At 42.4% G+C, this 20,007-nt stretch overlaps 2 long non-coding RNA genes across 2 annotated transcripts; both read left to right on the plus strand.

Annotated features, from left to right (window-relative positions):
* The first annotated feature begins 11,812 nt into the window (after window positions 1–11,812).
* LOC103653568 (uncharacterized) lies at window positions 11,813–12,252 on the plus strand. Its single transcript, XR_565556.4, has 3 exons — window positions 11,813–11,861; window positions 11,952–12,024; window positions 12,122–12,252. It is a non-coding gene; the product is annotated as an uncharacterized lncRNA (long non-coding RNA).
* A 2,567-nt stretch (window positions 12,253–14,819) lies between these two features.
* On the plus strand, window positions 14,820–15,537 carry LOC103653567 (uncharacterized). The gene is made up of 3 exons (XR_565555.3): window positions 14,820–14,879; window positions 14,951–15,042; window positions 15,269–15,537. It is a non-coding gene; the product is annotated as an uncharacterized lncRNA (long non-coding RNA).
* The last annotated feature ends 4,470 nt before the right edge of the window (window positions 15,538–20,007 follow it).

The raw sequence follows: 20,007 nt of genomic DNA on the forward strand, positions 1-20,007 counted from the left end.
AAAAGACAGCATCAACGCCGAGGCTTCATCCTTGGAGAGATCTCACTTGACTTGAGGGAGCAGTAGAGTTAGGGAGGGGCGCTCGGTGGAGAGAGGAGCAGCCATGGATGGAGCTTGGATGGGGGGAGGAAGAAGGCCAGTGCTCCACATCTGGTTTTTGGAGGGAGAGGAGCGGCTGCTGGTTGATTTAACGAAACACCGCTAGCAGCCATTGGCCACAGCGGGCGGTAGCCATCCACTGGCCAGAGGCTGGCAGTGGCAGCCTACGCCATGAATAGGGTGAAGGAGAGATGGCGTGTGCCAGAAGACAGAGAGAGTGGATGTATTTTGAGGAGGGGCTGATTACTTTGGAGCTAAGTAAACTTTATTTTACTTCTCTAAGACAAGAGCTCCCTTATGAATTGTCTATTAGGACGGTGACAATTTATTGGTTGGAGAGAAATGGTCATCTGTTAGCGGATTTGTGCAGCGCTCTGTCGTTGGCTGAGACTGACGCAGGGAACGGAGCGAACTGACGTCCGGATGAACGAGAGGCCACAGAATAAAATGAACCAAAATTTTTATTTGGGTGTCGCTTGGAAATTAAATTCTCACGCACAAATAGAAATAAAATGAATTGAGATCGATCGGCTTTGGATTCGTGATTAAGATAAAGCAAGTCAGATTAATTAAAGAGTGTCGCCGAAGTTGACTTTCGAATTCGGATCGGACACAAAAATTTTAAGTTGATTTGGATAAAATTAAATGGATGCCAACACACTGAGTATTCCATTTGAGAGTACGGCTTTGGATAAAATTTTTGGAGGTAGACCAAAAATTGAGGAAGCGGATTCAGGCACAGATCAGATAGCCACTGTCGAGACTTCGAATAAGAGGAATTTTTGGCGAGATTTGCGAAACGAGATTGACTTCCATATTTGCACTCGTTCAAGAAACAAAAGTTTTAACAGGCTCCAAATTTGGCTGTTCTTGAGATCGAATAATTCCAAATTTGGTGAAACTTTCATGACTAACTTGATAAAAGGAGATAGACACGATCGAGAAATAGAAACTTCCACTGAGCATCCAAGCTTTGGACAAAACTCACGGCATAACATGAAATAAACACCCGGGGTGTCATAGCTCTCCCTCCATTGTGACCTGTCCTGTTCACGTTATAAACGAGCCAAGCGAGGCAGGCAGGCGACCTTTGCTCCAACACTTCCTCCGAAGGTTACAAGGAGGTGTTAATTTACAAAGGAGCAGAAGTATCTATGTTTAATTACTGAGAGGCAGATAATAAATGATTAACCTCTTACTCTATTTGTGCAAATATATATGTATATGCATTCGTGTGTGTGTATTATAGGATTATATATTGAACAATACAATGCATTAATACCTTTGGTTATGTATAAAAGAGATTGCTCCTTATGTTGCCCCTGACGATCCCTTTTTTCAGCCCGTGAACAGAAGTATGGGACATTGTTCATCTATTTATAGGCCTGGGACACAGCTCAGACGAAATTACAATTGTGCCCTTAATATCTATACATTCGCTCTAATGCTAATACTGAGGATAAAGTTGTCCTATTCTTGAATTGGCTTGTTGCGAGACCTTCGGAATTAGCTTGAGTCGAAGCTACGATCATAATGATTGTCGAAGTTTTGTCACGTCCCTTGTGTCCCTCACTTCGATATTTTACCTTTGGAATTTAGTCCTGCAGTACGCTTGTTAAATGAATTAAAACAGTTAGTTTATTTTGAGGACCTTCGGCAGAAAGACACCCCCAACAGTAGCCCTTCGTGGTGCCACATCGTTTTTTAATAACGAGCTTGATCCACGAAATATTCAAAGGCCTCTGTCTGCCGAAGGTCCGAAAAACACATTCTCTGACCTTGTTATTAAAATCGAATAAAAGGTACAGGCTCCATCGGTCCACCAATCAGTTGGTGTGAGTGTCATGATGGTTCATCTTCTCCGCTTACAAGGCTATATAAACAGATTTGTATGTTTTAAGTTTTTACAACATTCATTGCACTTGTGTCGTTGTGCTACCAAAATTTTTTACTGCAGCCGAAGGTGTTTTCGTGCTTCCAGGTTTCCAATCATGCTTCATCTCGAATCATTTTCAAATTTTTAGTTTAGCTTCGACTTAACTTTGCGATGGCCAGAATTAGGTCTACTGCTTGGTTAACAAATGGAGGTAGGGAAGTAGATGCGACTGAAACAGCACCTATTTCAAAAGTAATGAAAGATTCTAGCATCGTCGTCCCAAGGGAAGAAAAGCATGTTCTAGAGAAAAGTAATTATGATGCCGAAGGTGAGACCGACAGTGAAGATGCTGAGGGTGATGTCAGTGTTCTATGTCCAAGAAAACCTAGCCATATCGAATTTGGTAGATCTACTATAAAATCTGACGATTTGGGCTTAATGAAGAAACTTGGGTATATTGTAAAGGATGATGATGACTTGGTTAGGTTTGCTGGTGATGAAGTTGTTCCAGAACCGAAGGATGATGAAGTCATGGTATTCAAGAGTTTCTTTCGGGCAGGGCTTCGATTCCCAATTCATTAAACCATTGTTGAAGTGCTGAAAAAGATTGTGATATATCTTCACTAGCTAACACCGAATGCAATAGTTAGTGTCTACATTTGGGCCCTTCGAAGCCAGGGCATGAGCGCAAATTCCGAAGGTTTCTGCAGAGTTCATGAGCTGCATTATCAGACGAAGGCCAGAGCAAATGGTCTCCATAAGAACTTCGGGTGCTACAATTTTGCCTACAGGAAGGATACGAAGGCTCTTATGCATGGGTATCATACAAAATGGCTAGCTGGCTAGACCAACAAGTGGTTTTACATGAAAGCTGACATCAAGGGTAGGGACAAGGTTAAGAATATAGTGATGAGCCCTATGAAGTTGAGCTTTGGTATAACAAGGCCTCTGTGCTTTATGAAAATAAGTTCCTCGTCCCAAATGGCTGAAGTGCGCTCCAGATTTTTCACTGAACAAATCAGTTATCGGGACCTGGTACAAGAATGTCACACCCGGGTTTTAGGGGACCAAAACCCAGGCGCGAAATAATAACCAGGTGTGCTAGGACCAAGTCTCACACATATGATGAATAGTGGAACATAAACGAATGTCACATCTTTACTGTATAATAGGAGTTCTGTACAAAATAAATAGATCCTATACAGCCAGAGGTATATGATCATCTTGGTTCAGGTATATGATCATTGAAACAATTATTTTAATAGATCCTCTTGTGGATTAGTGAATATCTATTAATCTTATTTTTGGTTTTCATTGTGTTTCATAGTTAGTCTTTCAGATGGCTGTAGCACAATTGATTTCACAAACTTCGCAACACAAGGTATTGCGGGTATACCAATCACAATTTTTTTCACCCATCGTTTTCTGCTAGGGAGATTTGTAGCCATGAAAATCATTTTGCCACTGTTGATTTGGCAGTTCCAAATAATAACACTTCACCGACCGATAATTTTAACGAACGAGAAAGGCAAAGGCATAGAGAAAGACGTGCAAAAATGTCAGTAGACCAAAGGAACGAGTTGAATAAGAAGCGTCGTGAGGCGCGACAACAAAACAAGGGACAACATATGATGTCCACTGTGTTAGGAGGTGATGAAACAAGTCGAATTTAAATTAATGTTTCTGTGCACAAACCTACACTTAGAAAGTAACGTGTGCATTGTTTTTTAGATGGAAACGAAAATGTAAATGTGAATCAAGATGATGATAGCGATTGGTTGCATAGGAATGAGACATTCAAGGCAGACGATGTTTTCACAACTAGAGACCTACTGACACCAGGTACATGACTGTTCACTCAACTAATTTTGCAAAACAGCTGATTTCAGGCGGTTTAACGTATACATGCCTTATTCTAGGCGATGTGCATGAAACTGTTGGTAACACGCCTAACCATAATTTGGGAAGGGCTGCCTACTTTAGAGAGCGGTACAAAAACTTAACTCCAGCCGAGAGGGAGCTTAATCGTGAACGCCTTAGGTTGTATAATAATACACCAAAGCGGAAAGGGTCAAAGATAGAGTACATAAGAAAACGTAGAGCACTGTTGGCTGACACATTGAGTCAGGAGTCCATCGCCATGGAGTCCCCAACATATACCCCTGAGGTTGTACACCCTACAACAGATGCAATTGAACCTAATGGATCCGCTCTTACCCCCTGTGATGGGTTATCCCTGATATCGCCAGTAACCCGTTCCTACCAGCTTCAACACAGACCGAGGATGCCGATTCACTGCGTATGTCTACTAGACCACTAAGACGTAAACAACATGTGCCACGTGGTGAAAGACAAGCTATCTTAGCCCGTCGAAACCGGCAATTTGAAGCATCCATTTCAAGGAACATGGCTACTGTGGCTGAGGATATCATTAGTGACGCCGAGGAAGGGGATGATTGGACACAACCCCATATGACTGCAAAGATCAACAACAATGGTAATTACTATCATTTTTATCCCCCCTTTTATCCTGAATGCCCAAGTATTTTATGTGGCTTGTATTTTCACCCTCCAGTTGATGACGATGACGGTGTCGTATTTGAAGACGATGCTGATGAGAACGAGGGATACCTATTCGCTGGGCAATGTACTAATTTCAATCTTTTTATGATATGATACAAATGCTTATATAAATACATATATGTCTTACTCATTGTTTCCAAAAAAATATCAGATGAGGATACCGATGAGGATATAAAGATCGATGGTAGTCAAGATGAATCGAGTGCCATTGATGTTCCTGACCCGTACGACAAGGTGTATAACAACATCCCTGAAGAAACCCATATGCTAAAGACTGTTCCCAACTGCGGTTATTGCACCGCGAAGAAGTTTGAGTATGAGACACCTGGTTTTTGTTGTCGTGGTGGGAAGGTTGAGCTAGCCCCACTGGAGACCCCTCCCCAACTCAAGAGGTTGTGGGATAGTACAGACTCTGATGCTAGGCACTTTCGTGATAACATTAGGTTTTTTAATGGCCATTTCTCTTTCACTTCCCTATACTGTTGCCTCGATAGTATGACAACTAATGTAAGGGATTCTGGTATATACACGTTCCGAGCACAGGGCATGATGTATCACAATATCAAGTCATTTGGTAGGGATGGTGGGGCAGAGCATAAACACCTTGAGCTTTACTTTTATGATGATGATCCCACTCTCGAGCATCGGTACCGTAAGTGTCGCGAAGAGCATCAACAGAAAGACAAAGAGGTTATTCGACAGATAGTCGACATACTACGTGGAAACCCGTACTCCGAGCACCTTAGGACCATGGGTCACGTTGAGAACCTTGATGACTATCGTATCGCGTTGAACCTAGACCAGACGTTGAACCAGAAGACATATAACACACCTCTCACTTCGGAGGTGGCCACTGTCTGGATCGAAGGGAGCGAAGGGCGAGGCTAGTTCAGCAAGAGTGTTATGCTCCATGGGAAGGACAGTTCAAGCCACTGCATCCGCTCATACCATGGATGCTACGATGCACTATCATATCCATTGTTCTTCCCTAGAGGCGAACTTGGCTGGCACGCAAATATCCCAAAGGTTGGAGTATCCATGGACGAAGTGGATGCATACCGTGCGACACATAGGGCAAGTAATGCAAATGATGAAGATGCGGGTTAGTTGTTTGTTTATATTTTGAAATATTTGCGCATTATTAACTATTTTTTCATCATCACTCACTTTATAATCCGTGCGTATGCAGAATCTCCTAGCCATTTATGTGTGTCTATACGTGACTACTACTGCTACAAATTCCAGATTCGCCCCGGGGTATTCAATCCTATACTTCATGGAAAGCGGCTTTTTCAGCAGTACGTGGTCGGCACGTACATAAAGATTGAGAACTCTCGTTTAGATTACATACGCAAGAATCAGGATCGGTTAAGGGCAGACCTGTACTAGGGCTTGGTGGATAGCATGCTAGATGGAGATATTAGAGGAGAGAAGGTTGGCAAGCGAACTGTGCTGTCGACGTCGTTTATTGGCAGTCCTCGTGACATGAGACGTCAGTATATGGATGCTATGGCTCTGGTGCGGAAGTTTGGTAAACCAGACATATTTCTTACCATGACATGTAACCCTAACTGGGATGAGATAAGGAGGGAGCTTCTCCCTGGGCAGACACCGCAAGATCGTCCGGATCTTGTAGTGCGTGTCTTTCATGCGAAGCTACAAGAGTTAAAGCATCGGCTGACTAAACAGGATATTCTTGGTAAGGTCTGAGCCTACGTCTATGTCGTGGAGTTTCAGAAGCGGGGTTTGCCGCATGCCCATTTTCTACTTATAATGCAAAGGAAGTACAAGCTCACATGTCCTGAGCAGTACGACCTTTTGATCTCAGCCGAGATCCCAAGCAACAAGTACCCTGAACTACGAAAGATGGTTATCAAGCATATGATGCATGGCCCGTGTGGGTCGCTAAACCCTAACTTCCCATGCACTAAGGGTCGTAAATCGTGCAAGAATCATTACCCTCGGCCTTTCAGTGACACAACCTTGCAAGGGAAGGATTTGTACCCTATTTATAGACGTCGTGACGATGACCGTAAAGAAAAGGTCCGAGGGTGCGAACTGGACAATAGATGGGTTGTCCCTTATAACCCATACCTCCTTCGTCTCTTCAACTGCCACATCAATGTCGAGGCATGTGGGAGCATCAAGGCTGTTAAATACCTGTTCAAATACATATACAAAGGCCATGATCGTGCGTCTGTTGTTATGAGAGATGCGAGCAAGGCAGATGATGATGTTGATGAGATCAAGCAGTATAGAGATGCAAGGTGGGTGACTCCTCCGGAAGCCTTGTGGAGGATATACGGCTTTGAGCTTAGTCAGATATCTCCACCTGTTATGCAGCTTCAACTCCATCTTCCAAACATGCACATGGTGGCGTTTCACGAGCTGCAAATGGTCGAGCGAGTCGTCAACCGTCCAGGTGTTGATAGGTCGATGCTCACATCATATTTTGAGGCGAATAGGCTACACGAGGAGGCTCGTGGCATCCTATATCGTGACTTCCCTGAGTGGTACACTTGGCAGAGTGGTAAGGGAAAAGTATGGCAACGGAGGAAACGAGATACAGGTGGACAAGTCGGTAGGATAGTCTCTGCTCATCCGGCTGAGGGGGAGCGCTACTATCTTCGTGTTCTCCTAAACCACGTGACTGGCACCGCCTCCTATGTGGATCTAAGGACAGTTGATGGTGTCACCCTACCGACTTTTCGTGAGGCAGCAGAGAGAAGGGGACTACTTGAGTCGGACAACACACTGGATGAGTGTCTCACTGAACGTGCTCTTTTCTAGATGCCATCGTCACTGCGACGGCTTTTTGCCACAATACTGGTTTACTGTGAGCCAAGCGATGTGGCTGTACTCTGGCAGAAACACAAAGATTCTATGTCCGAGGACTATCAACACAAGAGTCAGAACAAAACTCATGTTGAGCAGATGGTATTGATTGACATTAGGAACATGCTGTAGTCAATGGGAAAGGACATAAAGACATTCCCTCTACCTCCTATGATCGACGCGTATGACGATGCTATTGGTACTGCTCGGGAGGTTTACGAGGAGGAAAGTATCCAACCGACAGTGGAAGATGTGGCTCTTAAAGACTCTCTTAACAAGGAACAGAGGGCCGCCTATGATAAGATTATGTCTGCCGTTGACACCGATCAGGGCGGATTATTCTTTGTGGATGGACCTGGTGGCACCGGGAAGACTTATCTATACAGAGTGCTGCTCGCGACGCTACGCAACCAGGGCAAGATTGCAGTGGCAACAACTACATCTGGCGTTGAGGCTTCCATAATGCCTGGAGGAAGAACCACCCATTCACGCTTCAAGATACCACTCACTATTGACAATGGCGCTGTATGTAGCTTCATGAAGCAGAGTGGAACAGCAGAGTTGCTACGGAAAGCATCTCTCATTATCTGGGACGAGGCTTCTATGACTAAGAGACAAGCCGTGGAGGCACTGGACAATAGCATGCGCGATATAATGGGTCGCCCCGCACTACCATTTGGTGGTAAAACCATTGTCTTCGGTGGAGATTTCAGACAGGTCTTGCCTGTTGTTCGTAAAGGGTCAAGGGCTCAAGTGGTCGCGTCTTCGCTACGAATGTCTTACCTATGGGAGTCCATGTCCCACTTAAAGCTTGTTAGCAACATGAGAGCAAAAAACGACCCTTGGTTTGCGGAGTTTTTGCTGCGCGTAGGCGGTGGAACTGAGGAAACAAATAGTGACGGCGACATTCGTCTTCCTGATGATGTGTGTGTGCCTTACAGTGGGAGTGAAAACGATCTTGACAACCTAATAGACTTTGCTTTCCCAAATCTCAACGAAAATATGTCTGATTCCACCTACATCACTTCAAGGGCGATACTGTCAACACGGAACAAATGGGTTGATATGATAAATGTTAAGATGATTGATCGTTTTCAAGGGGAGCATATGGTGTATCATAGTTTCGATAGCGCCATGGATGATCCCCACAACTACTACCCACCCGAGTTCCTAAACACATTGACGCCTAATGGGCTACCACCTCATGTTTTGAAGCTCAAGATTGGATGTCCTGTTATATTGCTCCGGAATATAGACCCTACAAATGGACTTTGCAATGGCACCAGGCTGGTCGTTCGTGGCTTCCAAAGAAATAGCATTGACGCAGAGATTGTACTGGGTCAACACGTTGGAAAACGGATTTTCCTACCGCATATACCGTTGTGTCCCTCCGATGAAGAGATGTTCCCTTTCCAGTTCAAAAGAAAGCAGTTTCCTGTACGGCTTAGCTTTGCAATGACGGTTAACAAAGCACAGGGTCAGACTATTCCCAATGTTGGTGTATACTTGCCTGAACCAGTGTTCTCTCATGGCCAACTATATGTTGCTCTATCTAGAGCGACGGCCCGATCGAACATAAAGATTCTTGTCATCCCAGCTATCGATGGGAGGAAAAAGTCAAGGAAGGGTGTAAAGAAAACCCCCACCGTAGATTGTGGGACATATACCAAGAACATCGTCTACAAAGAGGTCCTAACAAATTAGACCCATGGTAAGAGTTGCATGTTCAGCTAACAAACTAATAGGATGATGTTTGTCTTATGTTTGATTGGTCTGGTGTATTATCAAGTCATGTTTGCATGCTACAATTGTTTTTATTAGAGCCGCACATGTTTGTGTATTATTAGAGCATGCATACTATCTTAAAGTATTGTTGAGTTTTGGATCATTTGTGAAATTAGCAATAATAATTTTTATGCATCTAACAATTTGTTATGAATGTAGGTTTTTGTCCCGCGAGAATGGAATCTCTATTTGTAGGCTTGTCTCATAACAAGCCAAAAAAATCGGTGGCAACCGCAATAGTTCGAGAAGGTATTAAAATTTTCATAGTTCTGTATGGATCAATTTGTATTTTTTGTAATAACTAATTTTAGTTTTATCTCATGACTGGTTGCTCCTAGACTATATTTGCACGCAAGGTAATCTTGCTCTCATCGATTTTATCAAGGAAATCCCTTGTGAACCAAGGGTAGAAGTCATTCTTATTGATGATGCCTTTGTTGAAAGGAAGTGGATGGAGTGTTTATTTCAGCCGAGCGCATATTTAGGTGACGAGGTAATCCATGCTTAGTTTTTATATTTGGCGACGTTGTTATGTATAAGTTTTTTTACTCATCCTGGTATTTTTAACCACAACTTTCACACTTGCAAGTTATAGACTGTTACATAAATTTGATAAAAGCTCAAAAGCATCTAAAGTGCCGATCTGGAGGTCGCGTCACATAGAAAATGCTTTCCAGTTCAATTTCTTGAAGCGAGATGGTGATCTTGAAATTAAAACAGAGGAGCTATATCCAATTAAAGACATGACACACATATGTAGCGCTGAACGAAGGGTGTTACTTTACCTAGACCATGACATGGTACATATGAGTTTGCAATCTGAACAGTTAGTGTTTATATGTATTTTATTCTTATGCAAGTATTTATAATTGTTTTGTAGGTGTTTATTCCGATAAACATCTGAGAGACACATTGGTATCTTGTTGTGATCCATGCAAGAAATATGGAGATACAAGTGCTCGATTCACTTTGTACTTCACAAGACCGCAAAGACCTCACTGACTCTGTGAGTATGCACAAACTAAACAATTATGAATTCAATATTAACTTATCCCAATCTCTAATTTTATTTTACCATATATAAAGATTAAAGGACTGCAAAGACAAATAGATATGATATCTCAACGTAAGGAGTTAAAAGACCACAGGTGGCCAGACCTCCAAGTTGCTTCTTGGCCGCTCAGAGAAATAGACATGCGATATGCAAAGCAGACAGATAGGTATGTCCTAAGATCTTCTTTACCGATTTCTTCATTCATACTAATCTTTATGTTGGTATTAATGTATATTGTAGCTCTTCATGTGGCCTCTTTCTTTTGAACTATATCGAATACTGGACAGGGGATGAACTGTCTGACAGTTTTACCCAGGTATATTATTACTACTATGACATATATGGACATCTACAGTCAGTGTTACATATATAATGCTAAATAATTGTTTCTTATTTGTAGGATGACATGTCACACTTTAGAAAAAAAATGGCTGCTATATTACTATCTTCAGACCTGAATAAGAGAAGGGGGTGTCTGTTATACAAAAATGAAAAAGAAGTTGACTCTGGAAGCCCATCTGATGTTGAGATATTAGAAAACCCAACAGATTCTAATAAGAGGAAACTACTCCACGTGCTTGATGATAGCGAAGTAGTGTTTGAAGATGAGGAAGGCCCTATTACTCAAGCAGACTTGCAAAGGTGGTTTGTTGATGATTGGGATAAAAGAGCTCCTGTAAAAGTCTCTAACGATGGTTGCACCAATGACTTTTTAATGGTTGGTCTTTCCACAAAGGACATGCCAGTGACCAAAGCCGATTCAATAGATGTTTTATGTGATTATATCATGGCAATAGAAGACGATACGACACTAGAGTAAGTGCTCATTGATTTATTTATTTTATGTATATCGACTACTTAGATTCTTGATATAGAGTTTCGTCATGCTACATTACAGGAGAACATGGGTGCGAACTTTCAATCCTTTTAAGATAGAAATATCTGTCAAAGACCTGCAAAACATATTAACGACAACTCAAGATATGATTCTAAGATGTTTTGATATGGTTGTTCGGCTGCTTGCCAATAAAGAGTCACGTAGACCGAAAGAAGAAATCATAAATAATAGAAAGCATTATATGGACATGCGTTTTTGGGTAAGTTTGTTTCCAATCATTAATGTATTAATATATAGTATCTACATCTAATCATCATGTGTACATGTATATATACTGTCCAGAGAATGGTTGGTTTTGGTAAACTTCCAAAGTACCATCAGGATCCTACAACAAAAGAGTTAGCCAAAACACTCGATTGTTGGCCATCAATGAATTATTATATCACGGGTTGTAGATATGTAAGTATGTGTTCATTTCGAATGTATTTATAAAGGACACTTCTGTTGTAGGATCCTAATGACTGATATTTTGCAGGTTCTCATGCCATGGAAATTCAATGGATGTCACGCCCTTTTCGTAATAGATCATGTTAAAAAGCATGTGACTTTTATCGATTTACACCGACTCAAGATTGGTGTAAACACATGCCATACAAGAGGTTCGCGGAAGCGATTATCATGGCCTCAAAAAAATATAAGATTGCTTACAGCAAGAAACGTTCTGGATGGGCGGAGGATATCTTTAAGTGGGAACATACAATTCAGACTGGTGTTCCAATTGACTTAAGAGGGTATTTTCTTCGTACCACCTTCTCAGCAGTTTAAATTTTTTCTATGATAATCATTGTATAAAACATAGTTGCCCAAATATTATTCTATAGGTTTAATACCAGCTACCTCGTTCTACAAGCTATGGCCATGTGGGGGAATGACAGACGACTGAAATTTGTTGGGGTGAGTGTAGTACGTTTGTTTTATGTTCAAAACATACATTCTAGCTATCTCGTTCTACAAGATAATATGTTTTGTTCTCTTATCTCTTTGTCTGTAGGATGCAAAGACTCTTCGAAGAAACTTTGTGATTGATCTTTTAAGTTATGAGGACAATTCGTGCCGATATGCCATCCCTGCAAACATACAACAAAGACTTGTCGATATCGCTAAAAAGGATTAGCTGATTAGTGAACAGTTGTCGACACATTTGTCTGTAACTAATTTGTGTGATATTGATAATGTTTTCCACACGTATTTTTCATATTATAGTGATGTGTGTTGCTCCGTATCAATGTTTCATACAAATCTTTTACTTCCATCACAACGCACGGGCACATATCTAGAATATATATTGTTATCGTGTTATTGTATGGTTCCGTTGCATATTATAGTGATGATAGTGCAAAGTTTGTTAAAAGGTAAGGGCAGCCATAATGTACAGTGTTGTAGTTGTATGTTTCATTTCTTTCTCTAATAAGTATTATATCATTTGATCAAGATCAAGTCAGTTTATGTTTGGGCAGGTTATAATGTTTTTGCCTTTTTATCTATTGTAGAGACACTTTCTACACGAAGCAAGCTTTTCTATTGGTGTTGTGTGTCCATACAATGCTCAAGTTAGAGCAATACAGGAAAAGGTTGGGAAGGCCTGCAGGAGGAATGATTATTTCTCAGTGAAAGTAAAATCTGTGGATGGTTTCCAAGGCGCGGAGGAAGATATAATTATCATATCAACAGTCAGGAGTAATGGAGCTGGCACAATTGGGTTTCTATCAAACTTACAGAGGACTAACGTGGCTCTAACAAGGGCCAAGTAAGTTCTGCACCGAGCATTTAAATTTCACTTCAATTACTTCATAATCTTTTATCTGGTGCATGATAATAAAAACTGTTTGTAAACCTTTGTTGTACATGCCCAGATTGGGGAAGACTTTACATTCGACAACTTTACTATATACCCTTCTTTGTCAAGGATTTGATGATAAGCCAATGGTTAAAAGGGCTGTCATTGTAACCCCCACAAGCTTAGTTAGCAACTGGGAATCTGAGATAATTAAGTGGTTGAAAGGCAGAGTGCAGGTGCTGGCCCTGTGTGAAAGCACACATGCTGATGTTCTTTCCAGAATTGAAAGTTTCTTAAAACCCTTGAGCCGTCTCCAGGTTTTCTTTTGCTTACTAATTATTTGTTAATATACACTATAATAAATGAAAATGTAGCTGCAAGTTAATGACAATTTCTGTGGTGCATGAATAATCTTATATATGAGACTTTCTGCATGCATTCTTCAAAATTTCAATCTATTCATGTATGCGTTTCTGAACTTTCGATGCTTCAATTCATTTGCGGGAATAAGTTTGGCTTAATCTAGAAGACTGTTTGGTCTTGCTTATATGCTTACTTGTGATCTTTCTTTTTCGCCAAGTGAACAGGACCCGCATATCGGCATCTGCGCGACTGCGTTAAGATCGCACACCATGTGCCTGCCTATCTCTATCTGTGAGTCAAGACTGTTATTGAAGCTCCCCTGGCTACTTACAGAGACCACTGTCCGCTGTTCAAGGGTCTTGAACCATGTCCAGGTTCACGGAACTCCTTGAGAATCTGAACTTGTTTCCCCCAGTCAGCTTACACTGGCTCCTGCTCCTTGGTTTGAATATTGCGGAGCGTTTCCCAGACCGGGCGATACAGCGACGGGGAAACACACAATGGCACAGTCCCTCCCAGCCCAAGAAAATAAACCACGTGCTTTGCTGTCAGTTCTGTTGAGGAAATAGGATTTCATTTGAGCAGATACATGATGTCAAGCTAAACATCGAAGCACGTGGTTTATTTTCTGGAGGGTGGCGTCAAACCAGGCGCTGGGCATGCTCGGCCGCGACGCCTTCTGGCTCCGTTTTCTGGAGAAGAAGCAGCAAACATGTGGAGGACTAGATAGCACTACGGGAAGATGCCGCCCTTCCTGGAGCAACCATTCAGCTAACGCAAGTGAAGAACTTCATGCTCCTGTGGCTCGGCCATCGCCGGCGCTGCCAAGCCAGCTGCTGGCTTAACTAGGATCAATCAGTGGGCAGGTTTAATATTTGAAATATCGCTCGGATGTGCAGAGTAAACAGCAGCAGATCGTGGGCTCGAAACATCTGGTCAGTGACAGTTTGCTTGAGAGACTAATTAATTGTCTTCTGTTTGGCTCTAATCAGGTTGGTCTTGTAACGTCTCTCTTTAAGTAACAGCTCGTTGTCAAGCTAAACATCGAAGCAACCAGGTCATCCCCTTGGACCCTCGCTCGCTCTTCTCGCGTTAAGCTTAATCCTCAGCTGCCTCTGCCTCTGGCCTAGCTTGAGTTGTAATTAACCAGTTCATTAGATTAATGAATTTGCTTTACTTTGTTTGCTTCGATGTTTAGCTTTACTCCCCTCCTCAATCAGGTTGTCCAGGTGTATCATTCATGTAACTTAGTGGACCTCTGACATAACATAATACCCTCCCCTTACCTTAGTTATTTTTTTTCTACCATCAACATGTCATGACTCTGTCAGTTCTGTTTCTCTTAAGCATGCATTGGAAACAAACTCTGTCAGTTCTGTTTCTCTGTCAGTTCTGTATCATTGGAAACAAACTCTGTTTAAGGTAGTGGAGCATGGTGTATCATGCATGCATACCTCTGTCAGTTTTGTTTCTCTTAAGCATAAGTCTCTTTTAGATTGAATTTGACATACTTGAGCTACTTGGCTGCAGAGATTGGATCCTCCCATCCAGACAACCTGATAGAACGACAGTGTATAAGAACAGGGCTCTTAGGATGCCTTTTGTCAAGGTCAGTCCTTTTGCATCAAGGATCTTTCTGTTACCACGGAACAGTAGTTACTAATGTCCATAACTGTGCAGTTGGGTCATAACTCTACCCTGAGAATTGAGATAGATGATCATGTGGTGCAAGATATTGAGTCCCTCATCTTTGATGACACACATAACAAATGGTAATGCTGTTGTTTGGATTACTGTGTACCACTGCTTGTTTATTTCAATGCACAAGATATCAACCATTTGAACCCTACTTTGGACAGTTTTAAAAACAATGGCCAGAATTTTCAGATTCAGCTCCAGTTGAGAAAATAATGTGGTGCACGCTATATTAAGGGCACCATGCTTACCATGGTACTGTTGGGTATCATATATTAATCACTGTGTCTGATCACTTCACAGGTAAGCGTCTCCGTGGATGGAGCCTGAAGTATATTCAAATTCAAGGCATGCCACAAAGCATCTCGCGTGTGGGATGCTCTGGCGTGTGGAAAGTAGAAAAGCCAAATAAATGGGTACATGTACAGCAGGCGTGAGTTCTTAAATACTCATATTCTTTGTCCATAGGCAAATGCATAGTTCATACGAATCAGAGTGCACGATGCACGCAACTTGACGTCTCTATCGTTGTTTTCAACATGATGAACATGCGAATTTCATGGTATTAATTGGGACCGTTTGATTTCTCATGGATCCATAGTTCTATTCTACAAGCATTTGAGATAAAGGGATCATGCAAACTGAAAAATAGGAGATGACATTATAGTACAACTTAGTATAATTCATAAACGGGATGTTTGGCTGGCATAACTCCGGTGTTGACTCTGGATTTTTTGAGAGCCGTAGTATATTTTTGTTTTTGTTTTGGAATACCTCATATACTGCTTCGGCAATCTTGGTATTCAATCTTGAAATACCTCATATATTCTGGAGAAATGGTTTCGGTTCGCCGTGCGTACGTTTGGGGTTGTTTCTCCCTCGCTTCTTCCTGGCGGCGGAAGATAGAGAAGGGCGAGTGGCCGCGCGGAACATCGACGACCGAGAGACCCCCTCGTCAGCAACTCCATCTGCTATTCTCCCTGACGGTGTTCCTGGCAGCAAGATACCTGATGTTTTTGCCTTCATTCTTCTCACTAGGTGAGTGCCCATGCGTTGCAACGGGGACTTATGTATTATATGTCTTCGTTGCAACGCACGGGCATATACCTAGTTGGACCCTATGAGATCAAGGAAACTTGTATGTATTATATGTCTTCGTTGCAACGCACGGGCATATACCTAGTTGGACCCTATGAGATCAAGGAAACTTGTGGACCTGTAGCATATCAATTGAAGTTGCCACCCCACATGTCAGCTGTTCATGATGTGTTCCATGTATCTCAGCTACAGAAATGTGTCTGCTTACCCACTGAAGTATTACCTGAACCAGAAATTGAGATAGAACCAGACTTGTCTTATCAAGAGCACCCCGTCAAGGTATTGGACCAAAAGGAGAGATCAACGCGGGCAAAGTCGATCAAAATGTATAAGATTCAGTGGAGTCACCATTCAGTAGAAGAAGCTACATGGGAGACTGAGGATTTTCTACGTTCTCGTTTCCCCAACTTTCTGCCCAACGGAGTCGGTACGTAATCCAAAACCCCCACCCCACCTGCCCTTTGAATTCAAATAAAAGAAAAACTTAGATGCTAAAGGTGTGGTAAGCTTTAGAAATGACTCAAAAAGGACTTCCTTCTAAAGTCGCAAAGAGAATGACATTCGAAGAGCAGTTAACTAGAGAAACTTGGATAAAGGAAGAACCACACACCAGCACACCTTCAGGGCACCCCTCCAAAAGACTCTACCTAAAATCTCGGGAGGGCTATAACACCCCAGGTGTTACTTAGGGTTTTCACTCAAGGCTATACAAGTAAGCCCATCATCACATGTGACTTAAGTTGGGAAAAAGTACAACAAAATTTGAGCTCAAGATCCTAAGTAAGTGCAACCTATCTTAGATGTCATGCCTTGGCTTACCATGTACATTAAAGGGGGAGAAATTGCCCAAAACCCTAATGCACCCCCTGTGGACAATTGGAGTACTATAGGTAACTATGACCAAAAAGTTATGAAAACCACTTGATCATGTCTTGAGCCAATTATACAAGATGTAGTGCACTTAATACCCTACAAATAATAGTAAGAAAGTAACCCCAAAAAGATTTCAGAAAAACCCCAAAAGATTCACAAAAGGGTTGAGCATAAGAGAAAAATCAGAATTCTTCTAAGTCCAAAACCACCCCCTTTCCAAAGATCAAACATGTTCACCTTGATCCCAAACTTAAAACCACTTGGCCCAATTGACAAAGTGGCGCCAAAATACCTCTAGAACACCCTGGAAAAGTTTGAACCCAACCCTAAGTAGTTTGACACGACTTGACACAAGATTTGTCTCGGTTTCGACAGCTAGGACAAAGACAACTTCCCACCCCCATATCTCTCTAACCCGACCACATCTCCCCTTGGAACTCACATGAACTAGGTAGCCCTAGGTGCAGGGAAGAGATCTCTCACAGGTCTTAGGGCAAGATTCGCACGTTTTGGCCGCTCAGCAGAGGGTAGAACAAGAACAGATGCAAAGAGCCACGTGTTCGACGCGCTCTGAGCTCGCCAGAGCATGCCCGACGCACGCCCCCGCGTGCCCCGCGTCGCGCCAAAGCCGAGTCGGTGCTGTTGCCCGCGCCCGCGCCCGCGCCTATAAAGCCCCCAGAGACGTCGACTGTACTCCTCCGCGCGCGCTCGACCTCACCGGAGCACCAGATCACCGGCATTGCCCCGCGCACGGCGTGCCCGCGGCCACCCGACCCCCCGCCGTCGTAGACCGGCCAACAGAGCCTTTCCCAACCATGCCCGACCCTAAGAGTAGACCGTGCATGCCTCAGTGAAGCTCCCCGAGCAAGGAATCGGACTTTGCCTCACCGGAGAAGCCAGTCCACGGTCGCCAGGCTTCACCCGATCGCCGGTGAACGTAGACCGTGGTAAGTCTCTGCACCATTTTCTGATTCCCTGCGTGCATAGCCTCTACGTCATTCCCTGCGCGCGTGCCGTTTAATTGGACTAGATCGTCGTGGTTAGGCCGGAGCACCAGCCGCCGACGAGTTCACCCGCCTGCGCACGTGGTCAGACCGATTCCGGTCACCACCGCCATCGAGCCGTACCTCGCTGTGACCGCCAGGACCTCCCGAAGCCAACCCCACCCCTCGTCGGACCTCTCTCGCCACCGGTAAGCCGTGTCGCCCTTTTCCTTTCCGTGGTTACTGTTTACTTAAGGGGAGGGACCTCGGGGGCGAAGAAGAAAAGGCCAGGGGGTTTTGTGCGCTGTCAGTGACTCAGGGGAATAATAGCGCAGGGGTATAACTGAAGGAAATGGTTTAGAAAGAACCCAGGGTCTTCGATGCAAAGTAGTTTTCCAGGAAACCTTTTAAATATTCTGATTTAAATCCAAACAGAACTTGAAAAATTCATAACTTCAGTTTGGTTTACCCAAATCGAGTCAAACCAATTTTGCCAGATCCTAAATAATGTAAACTATTTAGGAAAAATATAAAACCCCTAAGTGTTACAGAAAACTTTAAAGTTTTGATTTAAATGATTAACTGGTCAAAAGTTGAAAGAAATAAGGAAAAATTGTTACACTATTTGACTGGGGTTAAGAAAATTTAGAGAGGTACTTAATCATTTCCTAACCTGTTTAAAAATAATAAACGCCTCTGTACACCCCATTAAGGTAGAGTTTGCCATTTAAATCACTTTTTGTTTAAAGTTGAAGAAAATATAAAAGGTGGTTTAAAATAAGAACCAGGGAGCACTCACATTTTTGTTAGCTCCCTTATTCAGTGTAGTTCACTAGAAAAATTTATTATACCCTTGTTTAATGCAAAAGAAAGGAGATACCTTTTAATTTAGAAAAACAAGGAAACCTTAGAAAAACCCTAGAAAAATAACCCTGAGAAGAAAACACCCCAAATCTTGGGATAATAATGTTTTGTTATTATGGACATAGGAAAAATATGAAATCTATTGTTTGACATTTTTCAAATAACAAGTTAGTAGTAAGTGCCTTTTTAACATTAAACTTTAGAAAATCACAACTAAATAGCCACCAAATAACCTTCTGTGATTTTTGACACAGAAGCATGTTATTACCTTTAGATGCCACCAAAAATGACCCTTAGGACAGAACCCACCCCTAGTTAAGAGTTGTAGTGCAAAGGACCCCCCTTTGCCCCAACTTTTGTTATTTTTGCCCAGGGCATATTCTATTTCTTCTGGACCTCAAATTTTTAGGACAGATTACAGTGACCAATAGTAACCCACTGTAATTTTTATAGAATTTTTGGAAAAAGTTAAATCACGATTGTAGTTCAAACCCACACTAGAATTCATAAATAGAAAATGAAAAAGGGAAAGTAATAGTGGAGATTAATGTAACCCTAACCCAACCAGCAAAACCCCTTAAATGCCTACTAAAACATCTAAGGGAAATCGAAGTTTTAATCCACTATGCTTATCCCTAGACAAAACCCAAACCTAAATTGATAAGCATAAACCACTAAGAGCCCCGTATAACCAGGAAACCCTAAGTTACTAACTAACTTAGTTTTTCTTCACTTAGCATAATGATTACTAAATCTTGCATAATCATGGCATACATATTCTTATTCATTGCATTCGATAGATTGCAACCTCGCTGACGGAGAGTACATCCTCGTGCCGGAGCAAGGAGTTGCTCAGGAGGTAGCCCCGGATCTAGCAGCAGAGCTTGCCCCAGAGGATCTGCCTGCCCTAGCTTTGAAAGGCAAGCCCCGGTTTATGCATAACCAGTTCTATATATTATTTTACTGCACTTAATGATTGTAGGCTTGTATTGTGCACTTAAGTGTAGGAGTTGTTTGAAACCCTAGTTGCATGATCTCAGAAATCCTTTTTGTGATGGATACTAGTATGCTAGGTCGAGTAGCTGCTTTATTAATTAGGGATCTCGGTAGAAGTCGAGTGATTTTTCTAGCACTCGCAAGAGGTCAGGAATTGGTTGTATCCATTTTGATATCGTAATGATGATAGTCTGTGGACAACGGTCCATGGGGATGCGTTGTCTACAA

Source organism: Zea mays, chromosome 4, assembly GCF_902167145.1.
Source record: "Zea mays cultivar B73 chromosome 4, Zm-B73-REFERENCE-NAM-5.0, whole genome shotgun sequence".
Classification (NCBI taxonomy): Eukaryota; Viridiplantae; Streptophyta; class Magnoliopsida; order Poales; family Poaceae; genus Zea; species Zea mays.